Raw genomic sequence first — 21,264 nt, 5'->3', positions numbered from 1 at the left:
ATTTGGAAAGGCAAGGACTGATTAGGGACAGTCAACATGGCTTTGTGCGTGGGAAATCATGTCTCACAAACTTGATTAATTTTTTTGAAGAAGTAACAAAGAGGATTGATGAGGGCAGAGCAGTAGATGAGACCTATATGGACTTCAGTAAGGCATTCAACTAGGTTCCCCATTGGAGACTGATTAGCAAGGTTAGATCTCACGGAATACAGGGAGAACTCGCCATTTGGATACAGAACTGGCTCGAAGGTAGAAGACAGAGGGTTGTTATTCATATTGGAGGCCTGTGACCAATGGAGTGCCACAGGGATCGGGGCTAGGTCCACTACTTTTCGTCATTTATATAAATGATTTGGATATGAACATAGCAGGTATAGTTAGTACGTTTGCAGATGATACCAAAGTTGGAGGTGGAGTGGACAGTGAAGAAGGTTACCTCAGATTACAATGGGACCTTGATCAGATAGGCCAATGGGCTGAGAAGTGGCAGATGGAGTTTAATTCAGATAAATGTGAGGTGCTACATTTTGAGAAAGCAAATCTTAGCAGGACTTATATGTTTAATGGTAAGGTCCAAGGAAGTGTTGCTGAACAAAGAGACCTTGGAGTGCAGGTTCATAGCCCCATGAAAGTAGACTCGCAGGTAAATTGGATGGTGAGGAAACCGTTTGGTATGCTTTCCTTTATTGGTCAGAGTATTGAGCACAGGAGTTGTGAGGTCATGTTGCGGCTGTACAGGACATTAGTTAGGACACTTTTGGAATATTGTGTGCAATTCTGGTCTCCTTCCTATCGGAAATATGTTGTGAAACTTGAAAGGGTTCAGAAAAGATTTACAAGGATTTTGCCAGGGTTGGAGGATTTGAGCTATAGGGAGAGGCTGAACAGGCTGGGGCTGTTTTCTCTGGAGCGTCAGAGGCTGAGGGGTCACCTCATAGGGGTTTACAAAATCATGAGGGGCATGGATAGGATAAATAGACAAGGTCTTTTCCCTGGGGTGGGGGAGTCCAGAACTAGAGGACATAGGTTTAGAATGAGAGGGGAAAGATATAAAAGAGACCTAAGGCGCAACTTTTTCACACAGAGGGTGGTACGTGTATGGAATGAGCTACCAGAGAAAGTGGTGGAGGCTGGTACAATTGCAACATTTAAAAGTCATCTGGATGGGTATATGAATAGGAAGGGTTTAGAGGGGTATGGGCCAAGCGCTGGCAAATGGGACTAGATTAGGTTGAGATGCCTGATAAGCATGGATGAGTTGGACCAAAGGGTCTGAATCTGTGCTGTAAATCTCTATGACTCTATGACTCCTGGAGAAAACCCACGCAGACACAGGGAGAATGTGCACATTCCACACAGACAGTCACCTCAGGTTGGAATTGAACACAGGAACCTGGCGCTGTGAGGCAGCAATGTGAACCACGGAGTCACTGTTCCACCCATTCTAGCCAGTCAAATCCAAAAGGCTATTAGACAAAATGTCGATTTCTGCTGGTTCCAAACAGAGGAACCATAACAGCTTGACTTGGTGGAAATTACACGGCAGTTATCTACTACCAAAGACAATAGTTTTTGATAAGGGTACATTAAACTGGCTCCTGACTGAGTATCTGAACCTGGGACTGCCTTTTGTTCGTGCGACGTACAATGAGTTGTTTTGCTAAATGGTAGATGTGTCCAAATTTGGAGCACTTTTGGCAAAGGTGTTGACTTTCACAGAGTTGGTTAATGTGAGGTCTCACCTGTGTGCTGCAGTAAATCAGATAGATAATTATAGGGAACAACTGGAAAAGATGCTATTTTGTCTAATCTCTGACCTTCTGCTCCAATATGTGGAACATTGTTTCATTCCCCTCAAATTGGCAAACATGCGCAAAAGAAACTTCAGTGGATGGAGCAAATGTTTTCCAGGAGCAGAGAGAATTAAAGCACATGTATGTCTCCTTGAGTGACCAGTTTCAGCACTGATTGATTGAGTGCCTGTCTGATCACTCCTTGAGACAAACAGGTCTACCCAATTAAATGGACGTCCTGAGGGAGTTAGAGGTAGTAATTGATTAAGACAGTCAACTGAGACTAATTTTACTGTATCATTCTGTATTCTCCCCCTAACCCAGGCAAATGTTAATCCATTATTGATTAATTCTCTACACAAAAGCACACTGGTTTTGAGGAAGGATCTGATGTATTAGCAAAAATTTGAAATATAGAAAGCCTATGATGAATAAACAGTTAGATGTGTCCTACTCTTTTTAGTCTGTACACTGCCTATCCACTGGTGAAGTGGCTGTATTTTCAAGGGCTGGATTGTTAGAATCTCTCAAGCTGTTTGGAACATATTCAGCTCCCTAGCCTTAAGATCTGGAACAACCTTCCTTATTCTTCTCTGCTTCTTTTCCTTGGGGCGTTTAGGTAATTTCTCAGAACCGACCTCTGGCTGAATATCTTCTGATGTAACATGATGTCCAGTTCAGTTTGGTAATGCGCCTGAGAAATGCCTTGGGTTGCCTTGCTACGTTACTGAAGCCATACAAGTGCTTAAGCTCTGGAATCATGAACCCCATCAGGCTGAAGGGAGTCTAGGGGGTTCATCAGTGCAGAAACTGGCAATGTTCTGGAGTCAAAGCTCTGATATCCCTCATTCCCACCCAGCACTCAACAGATGAAGAAAATGCCAATTAATCCAGTGCCAGTCCATTCAGAATATTAGCTCCATATTTCCCTGTACTGCTGCCTACAGGATATTAGTGTGTATGAGGTCTGTTGTTCATTTGAAAAAGGCAGACATCACATGACAGCAATTTATAGTCCAACAGGTTTATTTGAAATCACCAGCCTTTAGAGTGCTGCTCCTTTGGCGGGTAACGTGACTTCCCCTGATGAAGGAGCACCGCTCTGAAAGCTTGTGACTTCAAATAAACCTTTTGGACTATAAGCTGGTGTCATGTGACTTCTGACTTTGTCCATCCCAGTTCAACACCAGCACCTCCACATCGTTTGAAAAGGAAAAGTTTCTTCCATTACTGCATAAAAAAAGATGTCTCTACATTAATGGTGGAAAGACCGACTTGTGTTTGCTTGCAAAAGCAGACATTGCTGGCAAAGCTCAGCAAGTCTGGCAGTAACAGTGGAGAGAAATCAGAGTTAACATGTCAGGTTGAGTGACCCTTCCTCAGATCTTGCATTTGCCCAGTTCATTGTGGAATCTCAGACACATTTCAAAATGCTGCACACACGGTTAATGGTTTTGAAATGCTGTGATAGTTTTTACACTGCCACCGACAGTAGTCATTTCATGCAAAAAGATGACTCACTAGCTCATTTAGTTATAGAAAGACATAAAAGATGAAGTTCTGGAAACAGGCCATTCCGATTAACTGGCTTATGTCGATGTTAATTCTCAACATAAATAAACCATCTTAATCACATTTTCTTACTGTGCGCATATCTCTGCATTCCTTTTAATTTCATCTGCCTCTCTCCCTTATCTTAAACAACACATAACTACAACTTCAACTACAAAATCTGGAAAAGAAATTCACAAGCTTGCAACTCTCCATCTTAAAGAGATTGTGCTTGTTTGCGTGCTCCTGTGTTTAATTATCTCTATCGGCCCGTGTTGTAAATCTTTCAACGGTGAATCAATCTTCCCTGTATGTACCCTGCCCCATCCTCTCACAATTTTAAAGTGCTCCTATCATATCGTCCTGGTACCTGTGTCCTTACCAACAGGAAATGATAAGTTTCCAGTACATTGGGTCTTATTTACTCCAGTCAGAATATGAAGGAGCTCCACACTCTTCTACAATGATGCAATCTTCACAATCTAAGAAGAAGGGGTAAGCCATTCCGGACTGAGATGAGGAAGAATTTCTTCACCCAGAGAGTTTTGAACCTGTGGAATTCTAACCCACAGGAAACTGTTGGGGGGTCAGCTTGTTCGATATATTCAAGAGGGAGCTGGACATGGTCCTTGTGACTAAAGGGATCAAGGGACATGGGGAGAGGGCAGGAATGGTATACTGAGATTGTATGGTCAGCCATGATCACGTTGAATGGTGATGCAAGGTCGAAGGGCAGAATGGCCTCCTCCTGCAACTATTTTCTGTGTTTCTATGGAAGTTTGACTGATTGTGTATGCTGGACCATGTTCTTATGCACATACTGTACCCACCAGGCAATGATCGTCACGGTTACTGGCTGTACTTCCATAAACTTGTCATCCTTCTTTGGGAATCCTTCTCTTTAGAAACAACAGTCATGGTCAATAATTTACAGCTATGCCATTTGCACCATCCGAAACAATCTGTAAGGCTGTCTGACACAGGCTGTGAGATTGGTCTCAAGAATGTAATCCCATCTCTGGGTTCAGCCAAGAGGTCACTCCGATGGTCTGTAATATAATTTAAGGCACTTGATGAGATTAGTCTTGTAATCACTCTGGAGAATCCATTATTTCCTAAGGACGTTGAAACATTAAACTACGAGTATGGTTCTCCCATTGCCCCTCATTGACCTCCAAACATTAGCGATTTTCCTGCCCAGTTTAGATCGCATCCCATTATTGCCTCTGCCAAAGGGAGAGGTTCATAATTCTGCAAGGATATAAAACTATTGATGTGGAAGCAATTCTCAGATTTATCCACTGATTTTGTTCACCTGAAGGTGTGTACTGATTGCTAAACTCTCTCCAGATCTGTGTGTAAGCAGAGATGGAGGTGTAAAAGAGTGAATCTTGTATTGGTCGGATGGAACTTCAGGTGCACTCCAAACATGTGTTGAGAACTCTCTCAGCCTTTGCTTGTAGAAAATTGCTGGTGATACCAAATTATAGAGCCTGGTAAAATGAGGGGCAAGAGTGAGGTTATGTAAGGACTTAGAGAGGTTTGCAGTGTGGTAGGTACAGCTAAATTTAGTTAAGTGTGATAACCAAAAGAACATAATCGAAATTTGTCCTGTGTATGGATGTAGAGATTCAGGGCTGGTCATTTACAAATCTAAAAATGGAGATCTCCAGGATGTCAACACTCTAAATCTGCAAATACATAGGATTGGAGGAACGCAGAGATTTCAGAGGATTGTTGGGCCAAAAGCAATTTCAGAGTTGGGGAAGGTGGGATCATGGAAGGATGTGTGAACACTAGGGTAAGAGTTTTTAAATCAAGGTGTTGACAGTTCAACAAAGGTGCTATGTAAATTGTAGGTTGCTGTTGTTTGTCTCCTTTTTGTCATATTTATGTGCAGAGGCTGGAGGAGGACAGGTGGTATTTTACTCTGGAGTATAGATGCCCCCAAGATCTTTACTTTCTGGTGCTATGCCAGGTATCTTGCAACCTTGTGGAAATTCCTAATCGCTTTGGTAGAATCATTTTGAGGGATGGGGGAATCTTGCCTGCTGAATGTAGACCTGGCCAGAGATTTGCAGCTGCCTCTTCCAGAGAATGCCCACAGAACCATAACCCAATCTAGGGGCAGTGAGGGCACCAGCAAGACATCCTCTGGAATGAAGAATGGGAGGTGGGTTCAGAGGAGGGGTGTCAGGGCAAAAGGGGTTTGCGGAAGTCCCACCTTCCAGGAACTGCCAGCCAGATAGAGACTGGCAGCTCTATGACTTGGTCATGCCCATGTAGACAGCCAGGAAAGAGATTTATTTATTTATTTAATATATTGTCACTTGTACCTAGGTACAGAAAAAAGTGGATAATATTACCATGTTCTGGTCTCATCTTAGATTACAGAATAAAGTACTGAATAAATTGTATAAATGATAAACTTCTGAATATCTTAATATTACACTGATATTATTAAAACTGAAACAGCTTAAAAAGTTTATCTTTCCTCTCTGTAGCCTTCACCCTCTCTCCTGAGGGTGAAGATAGTTGGGGAGTGGGGTGTTGGTGTTGGTTGGGCACACATACCTAAATGAGTGCCCATGCCACCTCCAAGATCACCATCTCTACTTGTGGTCTGCTTTAACACAAAAACCACTATGGTTAAATATGTAGCTTCAATCTGAATGTTCATACCCAGACATGTTTTTAGTGGTTATACAGCAAATGCGTTAGGATTGATCCACAATCCCTGTAATGGAATCATTGATCAAATATATCTGTTGATATATATTGTCCTCTGGATTCCTTGGATGTTGTAAATATTAGACACAATGACAGCAGATTTTGCCAAGTGGTGTTCACACAGAGAGACATACAACACAGGAACAGATCCTTCGATCCAACTCGTCCATGTCGACCAGTTATCCTAAATTAATCTAATCCTATTTTCCAACATTTGGCCCATATCCCTCTCAACCCTTCCTGTTCATGTACCCATCCAGATGCCTTTTAAATGTTGTAATTATTCCCGGCTCCACCACTTCCTTCGGCAGCTCAGTCCATCTTGGGAGGATGTACTGGAGGTGGTTTAAGGTCCATGAGATCTTAAGATTTATGTGTGAGCACAGATCATGCTGCTGAAGTTTCTCAGTGTAGTCTATTTCTGTGTTTATTGACTTATTTTTCAGGTGGACATTTATAATTTTAAAAAGCACTCACTTCTCAGTTCCAGTTGAGCTGGTAGAAAACATTTTTGATGAAGGGTCGGTTATGAGGGGACATGTTTTTAAGGTGGAAGGCAAGACATTTCGAGGGGAGTTTTCACCCAGAGGCTGGTGGGGTCTGGAATGCACTGCCTAGGAGGGGAGTTGAGGTGGGAAACCTCACCACCTTTAAGAGGTACTTGGATGAGCACTTGAAATGTTGTAACATTCAAGTCTTTGGGCAAAATGCTGGAAAGTGGGACTAATGTAGATTTAACATTGTTTTGGTGGCATAGACTCAATGGGCTGAAGGGCCTTTGTATGATTCTGTGATTCTATTCTCTATGATCTAATATGAAAGGCCAGTTTGCCTAACCCTGTGCTGTCCACGTCTCCACAAGTCACAGACTCTGAGTGCGTCTGCGTGGGATGCTCAGAAATCTTTCTTAAGAGTCAGTATTACCCTGACAACAAACTCTGTGGGTCTATTGTGTCTCAGACTTCATTGATTACAGTCAATATAGGGAGATGAGCAAAGGATAAGTTGTTTGAAACCATGCCCTATGCATCTTAACCTGACCTCCTTTCAAAATTCAATCCCTGGATGTGGGCATTTTGGTAAGAGTAGCATTTGTTTTCCATCACTAGTTTGCCCTTGAGAAGGTGATAGTGAGGCTGCCTTCTTGCACGCATTGCAGTTCTTGTCCTAAAGGGACAGTCACGGTGCTTTTAGGGAGGGAGTTGCAGGATTTTAACTCATCGACAGCAAACATTTCCATGTTGGGATTATGGGTGATTTAAAGAGGAAGCATAAACGCTAGAAAACCTCACTGTGTCCCTATTGCCTTTCCTTACCCTTGTGAGAAAGGGGATACCTTCATAGTTTTTGCCTACAACATACAGATGTGTCACCTAGAAACTAATTTGAAATGAAAGTATTTGGACAGTTTGGCTGCTAAAATGCGAGTGTGTAGATGAGAGGGTCAGGGGTATGCTGTAACATAATGACCTCTAGATCACCAGCTTCATCTTCTCGGATTTCAGAGTTAGGTCTGCTCTCCAATCTTCAGTTTCAATCAGCTTTCAATTTGCAATCGATATGAATTAGTCCCAGTGGATACACAGCCCCAGATGCTGTCACTTCCCCTGGTTGCAGCACCCTCTAGTGTTCACAGTATTTGGAAGCTTCACATCCCATTCAGACACCCTGCTCTGAGAAAGTATTAGTCATAGAGTCAAACAGCATGGAAACAGACCTTCTAGCTTAATAATATCCTTCCTATAACAGAACTGGACACCGTCCAGAAGAGGTCTCATCAACATCCTGTACAACCTCAACTTGACATCCCAATTCCTATACTTAAAGATATGAGCAATGACAGCAAGTGCCTTCTTAATCACCTTTACTACATGTGATGCAAACTTTAAAGAATTATGTACCTGAACCCCCAAGGTCTCTCTAGTCCACAACACTACCCAAGGCCCTACTTTTAATTGTTTAAGTCCTGGCATTGTTTGTCTTGAGTTATTGCTTGGTATAGGGTTTTGAGGTATTTTCTTTCATCTCTTTCTCACTCAATGCCCTCATTCCAGTTCTCAGTCATTGATTGCTTGGCTGCTTTGATCCTGATTTTCTATATTCTGTCCTTGCAGGGTGGGTACCAAGATCTCACAACTGTCCCACTTAACATAATATGATGTCTGGGTTTAAGTCTTTCATGACCCAGTACTAAATTTTACTTAAAAGACCAGGTAGTACCACACAAAATGGCTCTTTCTATGATCAAAACGTCTGTAGAGGCTGAACTCTTGCCTCTGAGTGAGCAGATGCTGGACTCAAGATTTTTCAGTACGAAAGCTGATTCTCCGGTGTGGTGCTGATGGAGAGTGTTGTGGTATTGGATATTCGGATATCAAACTGAAACCTGGCCAGCCCTCTGAATTGGATGTGAAATACCTCACCAACATTATTTCATGCTCTCAATGTTACACTAACACGTAGAAAACTACATTAGATCAAGATTTACAAGGATGTTGTCAGAGTTGGGGGATTTAAGCTATCGGGAGAGTCTGAATAGACTGGGACTATTTTCCCTGGACCATCGGGGGTCAAAGAGGGTGACCTTATAGAGATTGATAAAATCATGAGGGACATGAATAGAGTGAATAGACAAGGTCTTTTTTTCAGGATAGGGGGGTGCAAAACTAGAGGGCATAGGTTTAAAGTGAGAAGGGAATTACTTAAAAGGAACCTAAGGAACAGCTTTTTCACACAGAAGGTGGTGCTTGTATGGAATGAGCTGCCAGAGGAAGTGGTGGAGGCTGGTACAATTACAGCATTTAAAAGGCGTCTGATGGGTACATGAACAGGAAGGGTTTAGAGGGATATTGGCCAAACACAGGCAAATAGGACTAAATTAATTTAGGATATCTGTTCGGCATGGATGAGTTGGGTCGAAGGGCCTATTTCTGTGCTGTATGGCTACATCACTAAAACAGATTATCTGGTCTTTATCGTGTTACATTTATGGGTATTTTTATGCACAAATTGGCTGCTGTATTTCCTAAAAACAGTGCTTCAAAATACTTCAAAGTGCTTTAAAATATTCTTCATGGGTGCTATACCAATGCAAACTTTCTTTCTTTAGTAATTTTATCAACAATAATAGGAAAGAAAATTTGTTGATTGTATTTATTTAATGCAGGTATTGTCTCCATGGCTACTGTGCTCCTTAGCTCTGTAATACCCTCCAATTCTGGCTACTTGAGAGTCTCCAGTTTCCTTTGCTCTGTTATCAATGGCTTTGGCGGCCTTAAACTCTGAAATCATATTTTTAAATCTCTTTGCCTTCCTCTCATGTTTCAAGATACTCCTGAAAACCTACTTCTGTGGCCATCCATTCCAATCTCTCTCTACGTGACTTGAAATATACAAACATATAAACATCAAAATTAGGAGCAGGAGTAGGCCATTGGGCTCCTTGAGTCTATTCCACCCTTCAGTATGACCATGGTTGATCTAATTGCTCCACATTCCTGCCTATCCCTAATAAACTTTTGCCGTCTTCTTGTCAAGAATATATCTACCTCTGCCTTAAAAACATTAGTGGACTTCATTCTACGGCATTTTTAGAAAGAGAATTCCAAAACCTCTCGACTCCCTGAGAGAGATGGATTCTGGGTAGTCCAAGATGGAGGACGGGAAAAATTTCTGGCTGTAAGAGCTGCTCCTTTTTTTGAGGTATTTTAGGTGCTGGTGGTGATTTCCTTGAATTCCAGGAGCAGCAAATACTGTTTCATATGCTTTTGCATTGTTTTGGAACTTTAGAAAAAAAGTCAAAACAACAACGGTTTTAAAAGGGAGAAGAACAGACAAAGGAAGCACATGGTGAGGACAGTGCAGGAGAGAGAGAGAGAGAGTGAGAGAGAGAGAAAGAAAAAAAACCTGCACAGTTATTGCCTTTGCTGTTATGAATTCATGTATCGCTGGACATTGGAGTGCGTCTGGGAAAATTAACAAACAGTGAAATTCACAACTAATCTTGGAGGAACCTGTTTGGCCGAAGTTCACAGCACAGAATCAGATAAGTTAATCGTTGTTTTTAAGTGTGTCCAACAGAAAGGCTACAGTAGTGAGTAGAGTGGATTCTTTCTTGATTATATGTTTTTGGAGATATGTCTCTTGATTAAACTTAAAACATAAGCCAGAGCTATTAATTTAACCTGGGGCAGTGTTTTATAGAGGAATAAGATGTGTTATTTTCTGGGTCTGCAGATTGTGAAGGAGCAAAAATGGCCTTTAGTACAGTGATATGTACTTCTTGTCAGATGTGGGAGTTTAAAGAGAGTTTAAGGGTTACTGCAGATTATATCTGCCATAAATGCTGTTGGATGCGAATCTTATCAGATCGAATGGATCGGTTGGAGAGACAGTTAGAAGCAATGAGAAATTTGCAACAGCAGCAGTAACAGGCATTTGGTATGCTTTCCTTTATTGGTCAGAGTATTGAGTACAGGAGTTGTGAGGTCATGTTGTGGCTGTACAGGACATTAGTTAGGCCACTGTTGGAATATTGTGTACAATTCTGGTTTCCTTCCTATCGGAAGGATGTTGTGAAACTTGAAAGGGTTCAGGAAAGATTTACAAGGATGTTGCTAGGGTTGGAGGATTTGAGCTATAGGGAGGGGCTGAACAGGCTGGGGCTGTTTTCCCTGGAGTGTCGGAGGCTGAGGGGTCACCTTATAGAGGTTTATAAAATTATGACAGGCATGATTTGGAGATGCCGGTGTTGGACTGGGGTGTACAAAGTTAAAAATCACACAACACCAGGTTATAGTCCAACAGGTTTAATTGGAAGCACTAGCTTTCAGAGCATCGCTCCTTCATCAGGTGGTAGTGGAGGGCTCAATTCTAACACACAGAATTTATAGCAAAAATTTACAGTGTGATGTAACTGAAATTATATATTGAAAAATTGATTGTCTGTTAAGCCTTTCATCTGTTAGAATACAGTGATAGTTTCACTTCATTCGTTTGTAAATCACAAAACCTTTTTATAAAAAGTTGCATTCTCGGGCTAGCTGTTAACAATGGTGATAGCTAGACAACATGTTGAAGGTGTTAGCCCCCTGTGTTCTCGGTCTATGCCATGATGTTTAGATTGATTCTAATCTAAAAAGTGAGATAACAGAGTTTTACATAAATTCATGCAGTTTTTGAGCTCAGAGTTCGACATGAATGCATGCAGTTTTTGAGCAAAGTACAATGTAATCCTGCAAGTACAAATTCACCCCACAAAATACATGTGTGCATGTGGGTCTTTGTCTGTCTGTCTGTGTGTGTGTCTGTCTGGGTTGGGGGCTGTGAGTGTGAGAAAGTGTATGTGTGTGTGTGTGTAGTGAGTGCAGAGTGTCTTAAGTCTGTGAGGGGGTGCATGTGTGAATGTGGGAGTGTGTGTGTCTGGAAGGGCGTGTGAGTGTCATGGATAGGGTAAATAGGCAAAGTCTTTTCCCTGGGGTGAGGGAGTCCAGAACTAGAGGGTATAGGTTTAGGGTGAGAGGGAAAAGATATAAAAGAGACCTACAGGGCAACTTTTTCACAGAAGGTGGTATGAGTATGGAATGAGCTGCCAGAGGAAGTGGTGGAGGCTGGTACAATTGCAACATTTAAAAGGCATCTGGATGGGTATATGAATAGGAAGGGTTTGGAGGGATATGGCTGGGTGCTGGCAGGTGGGACTAGATTGGGTTGGGATATCTGGTCGGCATGGATAGTTTGGACCAAAGGGTCTGTTTCCATGCTGTACATCTCTATGACTCTATGACTCTATTTCCACCTCATGTCTGGTTTAAATGGGTACGCTTTATTTTCAAATAGCGACCCTTAGTTCTAGATTCTTCCAGAAGAGGAAACATCCTTTCCACATATAGCGGGTCCCCAGTTTAGGAACATCTGATTTATGAATACTTGTACTTACAAATATGATCTTATTTGAGGATTAACTGTAAAGATCCAGTATACATACATTTCCTGTTCTTATAAACACATGCTTTATATTCCTGATGAAGGGCATGTGCCCTAAACGTCGATTCTTTTGCTCCTTGGATGCTGTGCTTTTTCAGCGCCAGACCTTTTGACTCTGTTCTCCAGCATCTGCAGTCCTCACTTTCTGCTTTATATTGTCCTGCATTGCGTTCCAACTAGCGTACAGCTCAATGTCCGAATGGACTCCAGTACAGAACCTGCTCACAAACTGGGCAGTGCCTGTAACCTTGTCAAGACCCTTAGGATCTGATATATTTCAATGTCATTGGCTCTTGTAGCTGTTGGAGTTGAAAAGTACAATTCTGGATTAGTGGTGCTGGAAGAGCACAGCAGTTCTGGCAGCATCCAAGTAGCTTCGAAATCGACGTTTCGGGCAAAAGCCCTTCATCAGGAATAACCCAAAACGTCGATTTCGAAGCTACTTGGATGCTGCCAGAACTGCTGTGCTCTTCCAGCACCACTAATCCAGAATCTGGTTTCCAGCATCTGCACCTCGTTGAGAAGTATAAACCTAGCATGTCCAACCTTTGCTCTGAGACAGCTACTCCCTATTTCATGTCTTTTTTAAATTCCTTCATGGGATGTGGGCATTGCTGGCTAGGCCAGTATTTGTTGCCTGTCCCAAGTTGCCCCTGAGAAGGTGGTGGTGAGCTGCCTTAGAATCATAGAATCCCTATAATATGGAAGGGGGCTATTTGGCCTGTTAAGGCCCTCCATAGAGGATCCCATCCAGACCCAGCACTCACCCCATCTCTGTAACCCAGCATTTCCCATGACTAACCCACAATCCCTGGTGACTCTATGGGGCAATTTAGCAATGCCAAACCACCTAATCTGCACATCTTTGGACTGTGGGAGGAAACTGGAGCACCCAGAGAAAACCAACATGGGGAGAACGTGCAAGCACCACACAGTCACCCGAGGGTGGAATCGAACCTGGGTCCCTAGTGCTGTGGAGTAGCAGTGCTAACCACTGAGCCTTCTTGAATCGCTGCAATCCATGTGCTATAGGCTGATCCTTTAGGAAGGGAATTCCTAGAGTTTAATTGAGCAACGGTGAAGAAAGTCAGGATGGTGAGTGGCTTGGAGAGGAACTTGCAGGTGGAGGTGTTCCCATGGATCTGAGATCCTTATCCTTTTAGGTGGAAGTGGACATGGATTTTGAAAGTGCTATCTGAGGATCTTTGCAGGATTTCTATTTGCACTGCCTCTTGTACTTACAGGGTGTTCTGGTATAACACAATGGTTGCATTCCTCTGCAATGTTGTGCTATAGAAAATTATGCTATAGGAAACCACTTTAGAAAACTGCACTATAGGAAGCCACTGTAGAAAAATGCGCTATAAGAAACCGTGCTACAAGAAACCACGATAGAAAATTGTGCTTTAAGAAACCACTATAAAAAATCATGCTATAGGAAACTGCTACTGAAAACCGTGCTATAGGAAACCGCTATAGAAAATCATGCTATAGAAAACCGCTATAGAAAACTGTGCTATAGGAAACCACTATAGAAAATCATGCTATAGGAAACCACTGTAGAAAACCGCACTGTAGAAGATTGCTAAATAAAATCGCCATACCCATTCAGTAAAACGTTGGTGTTCAGCTGGTGTCCAAACAGTGTTCACGATTTGTCAATTGTGTCATAGCCAATTCACGTTGATGAAAGACATATTATACCGGAACGACCTGTAGTACACTCTGCTGCAACTGAGCATTGGTGTTGGAGGGAGTGGATGCTTGTGGACTGTGTTAAAGAAACAGTTAGAGTGAGAGAGGTTTAGGAAGAGAATTATTGTTGGTTTCACAACTAAACTCTTTTTAAATATATTTAGAGGTCATTGAAATTTGTTTTGAAACTGTAAATATTTAAGGGCTGGCTTTGTTTAGTACAGAGAGAATAAAGGGGGAAGAGAAGAAAATAAATACTTTAACACTTTGTTTATTCCTTTGGTTAAACTTGCTGTTTCCATGTGGTATTTAGAGATAATAATACCTCTAGCGTGTTATAAGACCATTCTGTTTATCTCAGTCTAGTTATATCCTGGTGTTATAGACTGAGTGTCAGCCTGATTGAGGATTTGTGTAACTTTATGTGAGAAGGTATTTACGTTTTTACTGTTAAGTCTGAGGTCATGTCACAGATGCCAACATGAAAGATGATATTCATGAATCCAGGAAACTATCAATCTCACTCTCTGCTTTGCATTTTGGAGCCCTCTTCCAAATGTTCAGTAATGTGATGATGGGCTGTCTCAAATGTTCCACTCCCCTTCCCCAAACTCAAATGACCGAAGCCCCCCACTCTGCTTGCCCAAGGTATCACTTCCTCGTGGTCTTGATGCTTTGACAGAGCCTCAGTCATTAGCCTGAGTTGATTAGATAGAACCAGAGTCTTCAGCCCTTCTACATAACCACTATTTTGCTCGATTCCTGCGCTGTCTGTTAGTTTGGTGCTGGACAAGATTTAACACATTGCTGGGGAATGAGATTATAAAGATGTTTAAGGCAACTTGAAATGAGGAGATTGGATTCAGAGAGGGATAAAAACCATGAAAGAGAAGGCATCACCTTCAGCTTAGAGACCAGTCCTCTGATTTCTGCAGATTGACAAAAGCATTGCTTAGCACTATAAATCTGCCATCATGTTAAACCCCCTACTTACCAATGTCGATTAAGGGCTTGTTAGTGTCTCTTAATGTCTTGTGCTGTTTTCTAATCACTGTTTTAAATGTTCAACCAGCAACATTGATAGCCAGAGTGGAAGTTATTGCATTTAAAAATGTTTGTGACAATTGCAGGTATTGGCTTCTGGATTTGATGATGTGGCCACAGCTGATAATTTACAATACTTCCAGGGGATGGTGAAACTGCCTGCTGTTAATATAGGGAGACAGAACAGTATGTTGCTAAATTACAATAAGTCTGCAAGTCATTGTATGCCATCATCTAGGATAGCAAATGGTTAATCAAGAATCAAAGGAAGGGTAGTGTTCCAAACTCAAAGAATCCCTACAGTGTGGGAGCAGGCCATTCAGCCCATCAACAATCCAAAGGACATCCCACCCTCTAACTCTGCATTTTCCATGGCTAATCCACCTAACTTACACATCCCTGAATACTATGGGAAATTTAGCATGGCCCACTCTCTTAACTTGCACATCTTTGGACTGTGGGAGGAAACTGGAGCACTCAGAGGAAACCCATACAGACACAGGGAGAATGTGCAAAATCCACACAGTCGCCTGAGGGTGGAATCGGATCTGGGTCCCTGATGCTGTGAGGTAGCAGTGCTAACCACTCAGCCATTGTGCCATCCATAAACTGGGACTGCCCACAGTTTGTGGCCATACAGCTACATAGACTGGAGTTTCAACAACACAAGAAAATATATGAACATTGGAACAGGAGTAGGCCATTCAACCCCTCAAGCCTCTTCCATCATTCAATGAGATCATGGCTAGTCTGTGGCCTAACACCATACTCTTGCCTTTGACTCAAATCCCTTAAAACTTTTGTTTTACAAAAATAAATCTCTCTCAGGTTTAAAATTAACAACTGATCTAGCATCAAGTGCTATTTGTGGAAAAGAGTTCCAAACCTCTACCACCCTTTGTGTGTAGAAGTGCTTCCTAAATTTTCTCCTGAATGGTCAGGCCCTAATTTTTAGACTATGCTTTTTGTTGGGGAAGTTCTACATTTTAGTTCTGTTAAAATTTTCTCACATTACAGTGACTGCACTTTGAAAGGACAATGGCTGACATACTGAGTATTGTTAATGTGGTTAGCCTCAGAACTATCAGCCTTCACCACTTCCTCTGGCAGCTCATTCCATACACACACCACCCTCTGCGTGAAAAAGTTGCCCCTTAGGTCCCTTTTAAATATTTCCCCTCTCACCCTATACCTATACCCTCTAGTTTTGAACTCCCCTACCCCAGGAAAAGACCTTGGCTATTCACCCTATCCATGCCTCTCATGATTTTGTAAACCTCTATAAGGTCACACCTCAGCCTCTGACGCTCCAGGGAAAACAGCCCCAGCCTGTTCAGAGATGGTTTTAGTGTTTGGATATGGAGGAACCCTATTCAGAGTTTTATCCAATGTCTAAAATGTCTACACCATACTTTGAGCTCAGTTTTTTGCAGGATTTCGCTCAGCCAATCACTTATCCCTGAGTCACCAACCAGGCTTAAACAGGTGACCACAAGCCCAGTGACCACAAATCTGTTCCCAGATTCTCAAAGTCATTCTCACCGAACTCAGCCATTGAACCTTGCAGAAGGTGCATTAGAAATCCAAGTCTTAACTTCCACAAACTCTGCGTTGCTGGGACTGACAGACCTTGGGGTTCCAATTTAGGTTCTAAGTCACCAATGAGGCAACGGTGGTGAAGCAAAGACCCCCTTCCACACTCCTAGATCAACATTTTAAATAGGTTCATACAGACATAGAGCCATACAGCGCAGAAACAGACCTTTCGGTCCAACTCGACCATGCCGACCAGGTATTCTAAATGAATCTAGTCCCATTTGCCAGCACTTGGCCCATATCCCTCTAAACCTGTTCATATTCATATACCCATCCAGATGTCTTTTAAATGTTGTAATTGTACCAGCCTCTACCACTTCCTTTGGCAGCTTATTCCATACATGCATCACCCTCTGTGTGAAAAAGATGCCCCTTAGGTCCCTTTTAAATCTTTCCCCTCTCACCTTAAACCTATGCCCTCTAGTTTTGGACTCCTGTGGGCGGCATGGTGGCTCAGTGGTTAACACTGCTGCCTTACAGCACTGGGAATCCAGGTTTGATTCCAGTCTCGGGTGACTGTGTGGAGTTTGCACATTCTCCCCACATCTAGGTGGGTTTCCTCCCGGTGCTCCGGTTTCCTCCCACAGTCCAAAGATGTGTAGGTCAGGTGAATTGGCCATTCAAAATTGCCCATAGTGTTAGGCGCATTAGTCAGAGGGAAATGGGTCTGGGTGGGTTACTCTTTGGAGGGTCAGTCTGGACTTGTTGGGCCAAAGGGCCTGTTTCCACACTGTAGGGAATCTAATCTAAACTCACCTCAGGGAAAAGACATTGGCTTTTCACCCTATCCATGCCCCTCATATAAGACTACCCCTCAGCGTCTGACGTACCGGGGAAAGTAGCCCCAGCCTATTCAGCCTCTCCCTCCAGCTCAAACGCTCTGACCCCGGCAACATCCTTGTAAATTTTTACTAAACCCTTTAAAGTTTCACAACATCTTTCCTATAGCAGGGAGACCAGAATTCAATGACAAGTCGTGTAGAGTTTACTTGACCAGATTGTCAGGGCTCAGTAACTGTATGCAACATGTTACTGTTACCGCCTGTGTGCCAGTGTCCCAGCTCCATGTTTGATGTGGTTAATGCACAAATCAAATGTGCAACATGCAAAACCATTTGTTTCCGAACAGTAAACAGAATGTCCTTAACTGGCCTTGATTGCAGACATATTGGGTGTTAGGCTTGAAAGGTACATATGATATCACTGTTGTTGGCCAGAATGACCTCTCATGCAGAAACAACGATTTGTGAGAAATATTAGAAAGAGGCATCTTACCGGATGTGAACCGGTTGTTATTAATGTAATTATATACACACACTGCAAAAACGAGTGCATTGGTTAAACCAGTCTGCTAATGCCATTACACAGGGCAATATTGAGTTATTTCTATTAATAATCTTCTATTGATGTTCGTGGATAAGTTTTTTTTTATCAATTAGATGCATATCGCTTTCCCCAGAACATCATTAGCCATGGAGAACTTTCAACTCTTTCCATTAGAGGGTCACTACTGACAAGGCGCTAATGATTGTGCCAAGGTTTACTACTGGCCTCAGGAAGTAAAGGGCAGGCACTTGTTAGATGCAACGTGCGCTGGAAAAATTCACTAAGGCTCCTTCAACAGCACTTTCCAAATGCACGACCAGTTCCATCAAGAAGAACAAGGGCAGTAGATACATGGGAACACCATCACTGCCATCCAAGCTGTTCGCCGTCCTGAATTGGAAGTATTTTTTTTTCTGGATAAGAATCCTGGAACTCCCCCACAGCAGATTTGTGGGTGTATCTACCTACAAGACAGTTCAAGAAGGCCACCCACCACCGTCTCCAGGGCAAATAGGCACGGGCAATAAATGCTGGCCCAGCAAGCATTGCCAAGATCTCACGAATGAACTGGAGCTCTAACTAAAAAAGGTGAACTGAATAAGACATTATTCTTATCAAGACATTGATTCTATTCTCAGAATATGCATCAGAGCTGCGGAAATCCGTTATTTTATTTGATCTGTTCAGAAACTACTTAACCAGAAACTCATCTCCTGCATTTCTAGCAAGCTGTTCCACCCGAACTGGCTGAGGAGAATCTCATTTCCTTTTTCCAATAAAAAGCTAATTTTATTTTTATAAAATCTGGCAACAGCGATATAAAAAGAACCTACACTAGATCTCTTCGAAGTCTTTCACAATCTGCAGAAGCTACTTGTGCTCCTTATTCTCAGTACCTTACACTGGCTCAATTTTAGAATTCTTGCTCTCAATTTCCGAATCCCTCCCTGTTGTCAGTCTGCTCACTATCTCTGCAGTCTCCTCCATCCCCACAACCCGCTGAGACCTCCCTGCTGCTCTGGTTCTCCACTGCTGGCCTCTTGCACATCCCCAGGTTTAGTTACTGCAGCATTGGTGGTCATGCTTTCTTCCAGTTGTCAAAAAGTGTGGTGCTGGAAAAGCACAGCCGATCAAGCAGCAGGAGAATCGACATTTCAAGCATAAGCTCTTCATCAGGAATGTTCGAGGAGCAGGAAAGTCAACATTTTGAGCATAAGCTCATCAGAAATGTTGATGAAGAGTTTATGCTTGAAATGTCGATTTTCCTGTTCCTCGGATGCTGCCTGACCAGCTGTGCTTTTCCAGCACCACACTTTTTGACTCTGACTCTCCAACATCTGCAGTGCTCACTTTCTCCCTTTCAGTTGTGTAACCTTAAAGCTGTGGAGGTCTCTCACCCCTACCTGCTCACCACCTCAACCTTCCCCCCCCCCCCACCTCCATAATGTGTGATGGTGTGAATTAACAGTTTGTTGTTAAATTTTTGTGATATTAAAGAATCTAAAGCTATTGCTAATGATATGTCAGACAATATGATGCTTTTCAAGGGAAGAAATGCTATAACATGAAACATCCAATATGTTACGGTGCTTTTTCATATGGATCTATACGACTTGGTCACATATAGACCAATATACTACATTGATCACATATGGACCAATATACTACATTGATCATGCTACATTTCAGTGCTGTGGATTCATTCAGCCTTGTTTTTAAATTTACTCGTGGGTTGTGGGTGTTTATTGCCTGTCACTAGCTACCCTTGAACTGAGTGGATTGGTAAACTATTTCAAAGGGTGGTTGAGAGTGAACCACATTGCTGTGGGTCTGGAGTCACACATAGGCCAGACTCGATGTGAATGGCAGATTTATTTCCCTGAAGACCACTAGAAAGTTGACATAGTCCTACCAGACAAAATGGCTGCTCTCTCATTTGCAAGAAATGACTGATGGTGGCTTTACCTGAGGGCAATCACACCTTGGGTGAGGGGAGAGATTGAGAAGGAGAGTCTTTCCTGGTCACTTTAGCCAGTGTGGAAATTGAACCCACGCTGTTAGTGTTCATCTATATCACAAGCCAGCATCCAGCCAACTGAGCTAACAAACTCCTAGTTGCTATTATGAAATACCTTGGGACATTAAAGTTTCTATGCCAATGCAACTTATTGATGTTTCAGTGATTGATTTTTTTCATTAATTCCCATGAATTTCTGGAGCAGTGGAACTTGAATCTGGGCCTGCTAGTTTAGGGGTAGGGGCACTACCACTGCACTGTTGTGTTTTTTAAGACTATTGCATCTAGTATCCCCAGGTGGACTCCCATTCAAATATTAACCAAGCCTAAATCCGATTAGCTTCAGAGATCGGGCATCTCCAGACAAATAAGGCTGTGGACCCTGACCACTCCCTGTATCGCCATAAGGAGATGAGATAATGGCGTTGTCCTTCTGGAGTGAATAGTCAATCCTTGGACTGGATATTTCACATTTTGTCATTTGCACAGATCTCAGATATCATGATATTGGATGCAATCATGTATAAAGTCTCCATCTTACTCCCTGAACATTCAGTCTGCTCTGATAACATGAGAAATAAGGTTACAGATGGGTGCACTGCCTAGTTTGTCTCTGAAATGATGGAAAATTGCAGACTGCCTTTGCCAGTTGGCCATGAACTGCCTTTAGTTTGCTGCTCACCATTTGCAGGTGCTCTCTCAGCTGTCAGCTCCACCTCTGGGAAAATGACCAGGGTGGGATGGTACCAGCACTGAGCATGCTGACCACACAGCTCGTGCTCCTGCTCTTGCCCACCTCCATCCTTGCTCCCATTTGGGGGGAAAACGTCTTGAACCCACAACTCTCTGACTGGGTGGTGGGCTTGCAGCCCAACACTGACAGCTGTCTCACATCCCGTTTGTCCCTTGACAAAGGATCCAAATGTTATTTGAATGTATATTGACTTTGGATCTGTGCTACCTTCCACTCTCTATGTTGATCGCTCTGCGTGAAGGACAACTTCCAACACAAAGCCGTAACTTTATCTATTGTCCTTTCAGCATCTTTGCTTGTGTTCTAATGTCACGGTTTAATATGAAGAAATATTTTGAATAATACATGGACATTAAATGTCATTGTGCAAATATTTACCTAAAAGTCAAAATTCTTTGTGTTGTTATTAGATTGGAGCCGTGTACACAGTTAAAATCTGTTTATTATGGAATTTGTGCTGAGCATTCAGACAATAATATTCATTTATTGTCAGAGTAAATGAAAGACAGTTACATACTGTCATTGGACAAGAAGAACAGGCAGCTGATAGGTCATTTTAGGACAGAATTAATAAACTTCAAAGGTTTAGTGTCTTGGATGTTTTCTACTGCAGAGATGTTGACTGTCAATAATTCTATCATTTACTCAAAATGTGAAACTGATATTTGATTTCCTTTCCTGTCCATATCTCACTTCTTTGTCTCTTCAATTTTTCTGTCCCTGTCCCTTCTCTTTCATTTGTCTTTTGTCATCTTGTCTCTATTTCTGTACAT

At 42.4% G+C, this 21,264-nt stretch overlaps 1 protein-coding gene across 4 annotated transcripts in view; it reads left to right on the top strand.

Annotated features, from left to right (window-relative positions):
- Positions 1 to 21,264, top strand: part of ret (ret proto-oncogene receptor tyrosine kinase) — a 130,306-nt gene that overhangs the window by 31,886 nt on the left and 77,156 nt on the right. The gene's annotated exons all lie outside the window — the stretch shown is intronic.

The sequence above is a fragment of the Chiloscyllium punctatum genome, chromosome 13, assembly GCF_047496795.1.
Source record: "Chiloscyllium punctatum isolate Juve2018m chromosome 13, sChiPun1.3, whole genome shotgun sequence".
Lineage (NCBI taxonomy): Eukaryota > Metazoa > Chordata > Chondrichthyes > Orectolobiformes > Hemiscylliidae > Chiloscyllium > Chiloscyllium punctatum.
This window is presented reverse-complemented; position numbering and strand designations above follow the sequence as displayed.